Below are 6,944 nucleotides of genomic sequence, written 5' to 3' on the forward strand. Positions count from 1 at the left end.
ACACACACACACACACACACACACACACACACACACACCACACACACACACACACACACACACACACACACACACACACACACACACACACACACACACACACACACACACACACACACACACCACACACACACACACACACACACACACACACACACACACACACACACACACACACACACACACACACACACACACACACACACACACACACACACACACACACACACACACACACACACACACACACACACACACACACACACACACACACACACACACACACACACACACACACACACACACACACACACACACACACACACACACACACACACACACACACACACACACACACACACACACACACACACACACACACACACACACACACACACACACACACACACACACACACACACACACACACACACACACACACACACACACACACACACACACACACACACACACACACACACACACACACACACACACACACACACACACACACACACACACACACACACACACACACACACACACACACACACACACACACACACACACACACACACACACACACACACACACACACACACACACACACACACACACACACACACACACACACACACACACACACACACACACACACACACACACACACACACACACACACACACACACACACACACACACACACACACACACACACACACACACACACACACACACACACACACACACACACACACACACACACACACACACACACACACACACACACACACACACACACACACACACACACACACACACACACACACACACACACACACACACACACACACACACACACACACACACATATATATACATATATATATATATATATATATATATATATACATATATATATATATATATATATATATATATATATATATATATATATATATATATAATTTAGCCCACACGTAAAATGTTATAAAGATATATCAGGAAGTATTTTCTAATCATTTCTGTTTATTTATATAGGTCCTCAGATTGTTTGAGAAGAAATGTACAAATCAATTGAATTACAAAAATAATATATCTGCGGGAGCAGCATCCACTATTAAACACCAGACTCCGTAGTCATACAGCATATAAACAACAAAAGATAAATAATTGACGATATATAAAAAAATTTTGGCTTGTTAAAGTTCGACTAACTATATAAACTATCATGAAATAAATATTCTTCAATGGTTTCAAAGGATTGTAAGAACGAAAATCATTTTTTTTAGTTTCTTTATCAACAATTATGCTAAATTTTAACCACTATGTCTTAAGTCGCGATACTTTTTATTAAAATTATTATAATTACTTTTTATCGTTTGACAACTTATTAGAGAGTGTTTAACGGAAATTTAAAATTTCCAAAAAAAAAGTATTTCAAATCAAAGTATTGTAAATCTACATATAAAACTACATTACAAGTTTATATAGTTGAAATTGAGCTCATCAAGAAATTTCACTAAATATCAGGTAAACACTTTTGAAATCAATTTTTTTCTACACAAATTTTTAGTAATAATATCTCTAGGAAAATATTAAACCATCTAATGGATGAAAACATTATTTTTTGAATTCAACCTTTTAACTGTTCCCTCTACACTCTTGACTTTCTTTGCACGCTCACACGTTCCCCACTTCTAATGAAAACTCGAAATCCTATAATGAACTAAGAAGCAGAAAAGTTTTCTTTTAAACAATTCACCTTTAACATTTACTACATTTTGATATCAAAATCTTAAAAAAAGAAGCTGTTTTGTAGACTTTAAAAATAATCTAATGCTTAAAATGGAGATAAAAAATTTTTCAATAGTAAAAATATAAGCCTAGTTTTTAATTCTTTTTAAAAGTAGAATTTCTGATTTCGCCATTAATGTTTCACAAAAAATATTCCTAACGTACGCAATAATTAGTTTAAACAATTTCTTAATAATGTTTTAGAAATAATATTAATGTTTTCCACTTAATAACCTTTATACAATTGTAAAATAAAAACTGAGCAGCTATTTTTACACAGGTAACATTTTTAACACCTTATCTTCATCTGAAATATTATGTGAATTGAAATTTGTCGCGTTTCTGTTAGTAGTGTTATATCGTAATTAGAAAATAACCCTTAAGTGTCATTTCTATTAATTATAAACAGTAAATCTCAAAAGCCAGTAAACACTTTATAATATTAAATTGAAATTATCGTGGCATAATATCAATTTGGATAATATGTGATAAGGTATTTCGTCTTTAAGCATTTGAAAACAATTTTTTTTAAATAAAAATAATTTTTAAAGAATATATTTTAAAAAAGGAAAAATATGCTTCAAAATTTTTTATATCCATCTATCCTTTGACATATATGAGACACCGGTGTTCCATCTGCGATCCAGTGTGTATATTGACGCTCTAAATACAAGCAAAAGTATATTTTAATATTTTTCAGTTCTAAAAATTAATCTAATGGTTGCTGAAAAATCTATTAGATTATAGAATTATATTTGTATTAAAATAAAAAATCCCCCAAAAAAGTAGTTAAGAAATTTTCTTTTTCATTCTTTTTCAAAAATTAATCAATAATTCATTTCGCATATTTAAGAAATTTCAATGATGAATTACTGTTTTCTCGTGAATTTAAATAATTGCAAATAACTGCTAATTTGAAAATTTATTGTTTGGAAGTAATCTATTAGTCCATACTTGCCAAAGGACTTATGTGTCTGTCTATGTGAGCCTATCTCTATTTCATAACCATAAATAATTGAAGTTTTAAAAAAATATTTTTCACTTATTTTGACGTAAATTAGCACAAAATAATGAAAAATGTATTAAAAATGTGTTTTATGAAAAATCTACGTCTACACTAAGCACATTCGAAACTTTCCCTAAAAAGGTGTAGAAATCAAGATTAGCATTATGATTAACGTAAGACAAACTTCATGCAAAATCTCTCACCTTGCAGCAAGTTTGAACTCTTGAAAATTCCTAACAAAACTTAAGCAAATATCTGACAGGGAAATTACATATAGATATATATAACATCGGAACGATTTTATGATTAAGTTATTACTCACAATCGACTATTGTGTGCAACAACTGAACACGAGTGTAAATTTAAAACTCCAGTGTAAGTTTAATTCGTCTACTAAAAGTAGTTCAGTAGTGACTGCATTTCGAAAGTAGTTTGTGAACAATGCATTTAAAAAAGATGTATTTATCTACATTTGTATTAAAGTAGTCATTATCTATGAAAAATGACTTTTTTTTTCTAGCTGTAACGTTAACGCTATATGACCTTCACAGGGCATGTGAAAAAATGTCCTTAAAAATCGCACGTTAACATGTAGAAAACAAGATTAGCGTTATGCTTGAGACATAAATGTAAAGCAAACTCCATGCAAAATCCCTCAGCTTGCAGAAACGATATTATGGTTTATCGTTTGAACATTTTCTAACATAGTTTGAATATTATCTGAAAATAAATACGAAGGAAAATTAATTAAATAATTATACATGAAATCGGAACGATTATATGATTGAGTTATTACACACAATCGACTATTAATGAGTTTATACCTATGATAAAACCCAGTAACTTTATGTGATTTTACTAGCAAAGTTCAAATAGTGACAACTTAGAAAATAAATTTTCGGACGTAACTGATGCGCTTTAATTCCCGCACGCATTAAATTTGAAATACTATCTTTGAGATGCTAATTACCACGATTCAGGTAAAGTAAGACTGCTCGAAAAATATTGCTGGCATCATTCTTTGAAAATTCCTAAAACCATATATCGCTAAATCCTAACATTTCCTCTTTTAATCCCCAAAATGGAAAAGCAGTCACGTCAGCCGTTTACAAAACCACATGTTGTAATATTATATTTCTGCAAAGGAATTTGCAATTTCTGAAAATTATTCGAAAATGATTCCTACTAAACTTCGAGTAATAATGCACATTTCACTTAGTTTTATGAAATAGTGAATGCTCTAATTACTGATTTCAATGTTTTAATTTCCTATGGATATTAAACAAGCTTTATAATAATTAAAACCAGTCTTTGTCTAAACTGAAAATATTGTTTCAAATACTACTTATGCTAATAGTAAAATAATATTAAAATAAAAAGTGTTTACTGCAGTAACACAAAGATAATATACACATACTTTTTTTTCAATTTAATTTCGCATTACATTTTAGTTGAGCCATTTCTGTTTAATTTGATAAAACACATTATTTATATCTTTAGTAATCTCTGAAAATGGTCTAGATATCACAATAATCGATGTTGAACCGTAACATCGTTTGAACCGCAAATTTGCTACCACTTTAATAAAGTGTTAAATTGAACCTTATTTTCGTTAAAGTTGAACCGTAGTATTGTTCAATAGGCATTCAGAAGGATTAAATTTCATAATGATATGGTTTTTCACCTTATTAAGATTACAGGGGGTCATTGATATTAAGCTGTAACGCAATACAACTACAGCAACTGCAAAACAACACAAAACTGTCCAATTATACAGACACAGATGTTATTTTTCAGTGATGTGATTTTTTTTTCATTAGTTTGATTTTCACAGCTGACATACATTAAGTTAAATTCAGTTTGATCATGGTAAAGTATTAGTGCAGTTATACCGCGACAACTTTCAAGTAAAAAAAAACTAAAAACAATGCTAAGAACGAAATTCAATCCAAGAAAACTAAACGCTACTGAAAACTAAAAACAATGCCAATTCATTGTAACAAAATTAAATGGTGCTGGAAATTATGTCTGACAAGGCAAAAGAAAAAACAGTTGGTATAAATCAACGTTGCATGTTTTTTTTTACTATTTAAAATGTATTGTGCGAAAAAAAATACGATACTAAAAACAATTTCCAAATAAATTTTCTCTGTCACAAACCTGGAAAATTTTATGTGAAAAATAGCATGAAGAAAAATAAAATTTGCTCATCAATAAATTAGTTGATACAACAGTTGATGACATTAAAGCTTTTCCAAATTGCGTAGAGGCTTGTAAAAAAGTTATTTCTTTAGAATACATGTTTCAAAGATATAATTATTCTTAAGTTAAAAATGCTCATTCCGCTCTTAGATATTACATTCGTAAATATACATTCAGTTAATGATCGTATCTCTTTTGAACTTAAATCTGTATTTACAAACATTTTTACAATGATATTTCAATATTATTACCTCATTCCATACTATCCATTATTATCTTATCAGCAATATTTATCATTCGTATACCTAACTCAGCATGAGAAAAATCGTAAACAGAAAATTATTTTTAGATTTTAAAAAAAATTTAGTTATATTAGTGTTTTTGGACAAGTGTTATAATATAGATAAATTAGGTTTTATTTTTCAAACAAATGTATTTTAAATGTAAATTGCATTACAAATTTAAAAGCTAAAAATTCCATTGAACATGTGACATAAATTACAATTGTCTTCACGCGTAAATTGAATGAAAAGTTTTTAACAACTACATAAAACGACATTTTTAATGAAAAATCTCATGAAGAGTACTTTAGTTTACAAATTATCTAAGGCAATTATGTATGTTAAGCTACATTTTTTTTTCAAATAGGGGAGTGTCGGGTACCCCCGCCCACTGTCAATTTCATCTGTATAGAATATTTTTTTCAAGTCAATAGGCCATCGGACATTAATTGTTATATTAAAAAAATATTATTTTCAAAGTTTCAAGTATTTGTGCAGCTGGTAACATGGTAAACAATAGTTTTGAAAATATGTTGAATACAGTAGTCAAATTTTTTAATTTCTATTTTTTTAAGTTAAACTATTCTTTTTTTGGTTTATTCTTTTTGCATTATTTAATTAGATGATAAAACAATGGAAACATACAAAAATATTGATTATTCCTCAATATTATACAGAAATATAAGCAATACTCCTTAAGTGGGCGGGACTACCCGACTTTCCCCTACATGAAATAGTTTTAAAAAATCTGTATTTTTTTAAATATTATACTTCACAATAATATCAGAAAACATAGAGTAAATTTAAATGTATTTTTACTCACATTCTTTCGTTGACAAATATAAGATTTCACTCACGAAAATATAAACGAATGAATGAACTTAAAAATAATTTTTGCTGGATACATCTATTTCCTCTTTTAAAGAAACATCTCATCAAAATATATTAATAGCAATGTCTTTAAAAGGAATACATGATAACCCACAAAAAACATTGTTTAAACGAACACAACAGATTGTTGCAATAGAAAACAAATAATATAGGTGTTAGAGATATTCAATTCGGGCTAAACTTGATTGTAAACGTTTGTGTATTGATTGCAACATTACCAAGATAAGGGGCCTCCTTGGCTGAGTGGTATCACCCGCCAAACGCTGTGCAAAGCTTGAAGGTAGCGGGCTCGAATCCCGCTGATACCCTGAATGTATCTTCGAGCTGCCCTTCTCAGTATTGTGCTATCTGTCCTTTTATTTGACAAAGGCTTATAAGCCTTAATTGAATACACAAGCCTGCAAATCTATGTTAATCCAATAATAAGTCAAACAAGTCAAGATAATCTTGCGTAAACTCTGATATTTGTTAACACAATCGTAAAAGGAAGTATTTAAATTTCCTGCCTGAGTGGACTTGCCATTCCGCCAAACACTCTGTAACATGGAGGTAACGAGTTGAAATCACACGTAACACTGGTTCTCTTCCCACCGTCGACTGATCGTAAGACACGGTTCCCAGTAGATCACCGAAGTTATGCATCACTGACAGCTGTCAATTACCGAGTAGGTAACCACTTTGATCAGTCTTTGAATAGACTGAGATTGCGAGATATCTGCCCTCGTTAAACTGTTGCGATTCATTAAACTACACTAATGCTAATACGT

This window comes from Parasteatoda tepidariorum, chromosome 11 (genome assembly GCF_982258835.1).
Source record: "Parasteatoda tepidariorum strain Cologne lab strain chromosome 11, Ptep-v5.0, whole genome shotgun sequence".
Classification (NCBI taxonomy): domain Eukaryota; kingdom Metazoa; phylum Arthropoda; class Arachnida; order Araneae; family Theridiidae; genus Parasteatoda; species Parasteatoda tepidariorum.